We start from the raw sequence: 2057 nt of genomic DNA, 5'->3' as shown, positions 1-2057 counted from the left end.
TAAGCTCACTCTTTGTTGGGTCGTTGGGTCTTTGTGTGGTCAGCCCTTGCAGATGTTTGTCTCTCCTCTAAAAAATGATGTAATGTTATACAACAAGCACTCACTTTGAATTATCCTGTGTGGGAAAACGTATCTTGTATGGACAATTTGATTCCTCATGATATGACCTATTTAACAATGTTAATTTGTTGCATACACAATGTTATTATCATTGCCTCATCTAACTTCTAACATCAGTTACTTTCAATTCAATCTAAAATCTATTCAAATAAAGTTTACAGATGTTCAATACAAATTAAATTTTACCTTCAGTAATATATTCTGCCACAGACAACCAATTAAATATTGGTGATTCATCAAGATCTGCAAGCATTATAAAAACGAAGTTGTCAACTTGAACCTTGAAAAACATCATATTAAGACGAATCCACTAAATGGATGTGCCACTTTTGCCTGTGATATTTTACTACAAAAACCTGTCTTAGTAGGCACCAGTAGAATGTTTTAAGCAGTTGCAATCTGAGTATTTAAATCAAGTCATTGTCATTCTTTTCTGTACAACAAGTATAACATTTATATATCTGACAAATTATTCTTAAAAAATTTAAAATAATACATTTATTGTGAAAATTATTAAAAGGAAGTTTTTGTATAGATCATGGCAGCAGTAATTTATCCGATAATAATTTCCATTGCCCGATTTGCATAGTTCTTTTGTCAATTTGGCTATTAACCAGCACAGACAGTGTACACAAAAATATCAGTGGGCGCAATTAATTCTTACTGAATTCACCCCATAGAGTTAAATAATTTATTCAATTCTACCTTTAGATAAATCATGTGATGGACTGGGATCTGAATGGTCATAGGTTGCATTCTGGGAAGACTCTTTGACTTTTTCTATTTTGAGTATACAAAGACAAAAAAGAAGTACATTTAATTGCAGAAAATATATTTTATGTACTCATGGTACTATACTGTTTGATGTGTTTGTACTAATGTACTTGGTTTATGTTGGGGTGGGATGGGAAGTGTAGCCTCTGTTGCTGTATCAAAGAAATGTAAAATAACAAATATGTTTCAGGGGGGGAAATTTTCATTGTAAACATTAATTTTAAATAATTTATTTAGTTGTTTAAAAAGAGCATACAAATATACTTATACCTTTGTCTGGCCTTTTCTCAACAATTGATGGGTTTTTTTTAGGAAATGGTCCATCTAAATAGCATGCAAAATGTTAATTTACTTTAACCTGAATTTAAATTGCCATTTGTTGATTGGTATTTACAATGGTACCTTGATGCTTTCTTTTTCTTGGTGTCGCCCTCAGTGGTGTCTCATCTAAATAGATCACACATTATTAATGTGCAGTTAGCAATGTATTCTTTGGAAGTTGATAATGACCTGTTTTTTCCTGTTTCACTATCAGAAGATCTTAATGGACTATACAATACTCAAAGACTGGAAGTAATGCATACCATCGCTGCTGTCATCATACCGGGCAGGTTTTTTTTTGTGGCCTTTTTGTTTACGTGTCAACATCACTCTCCACAGCAGAATGGTATTCTGCTGCTTTGCACCACTTGAGGGCCTTTGCAAAATTGTCTGAAAATATAAAGCCAATGGTAAAACAATTAAAATATAATCATAATGTACAATCAGATAATTAAAGTTGAGTATCCTCAAATAAAATAAACATTACCAGTATTTGCCAATACGCGGATTTTCCTGGAAATCCAATTTTGTTTATCAGGAATGTCTTCTTTTTTTTGCCCTTTTAGTGGGGTTTGTAGGTGGCCAGTAGCTGTATTGTTGCTAGCATGCATCCAGTGAAGTCAGAGACATTGTTAAAATATTTATACATTTCTTAATTTTATATTGTTTATTTATTTTATATTGTTGATGTGGAAGGTTATGAATTTTTCTTGTACCCCATTTTCCCTGTGTGTCCAGCACTGGGCTACAATGCCAACCGTCGACTCCTCCGTGAATTCAACGATGACATACATACTAAGGAAGGGATGAGGAAGGTCAGTAATTTGCCAAAACATTTTGCT

At 33.0% G+C, this 2057-nt stretch overlaps 1 long non-coding RNA gene across 1 annotated transcript; it reads right to left on the bottom strand.

The window, feature by feature from the left end:
- Positions 1-844: 844 nt before the first annotated feature.
- Positions 845-1220, bottom strand: LOC143751465 (uncharacterized). Its single transcript, XR_013207235.1, has 3 exons — positions 1165-1220; positions 1005-1046; positions 845-900 (listed from the first exon to the last, which is right to left on the bottom strand). It is a non-coding gene; the product is annotated as an uncharacterized LOC143751465 (long non-coding RNA).
- Between the last annotated feature and the right edge of the window lie 837 nt (positions 1221-2057).

Source organism: Siphateles boraxobius, unplaced genomic scaffold (genome assembly GCF_051911475.1).
Source record: "Siphateles boraxobius isolate OS27281-9 unplaced genomic scaffold, OSU_SipBor_1 26, whole genome shotgun sequence".
Lineage (NCBI taxonomy): Eukaryota > Metazoa > Chordata > Actinopteri > Cypriniformes > Leuciscidae > Siphateles > Siphateles boraxobius.
This window is presented reverse-complemented; position numbering and strand designations above follow the sequence as displayed.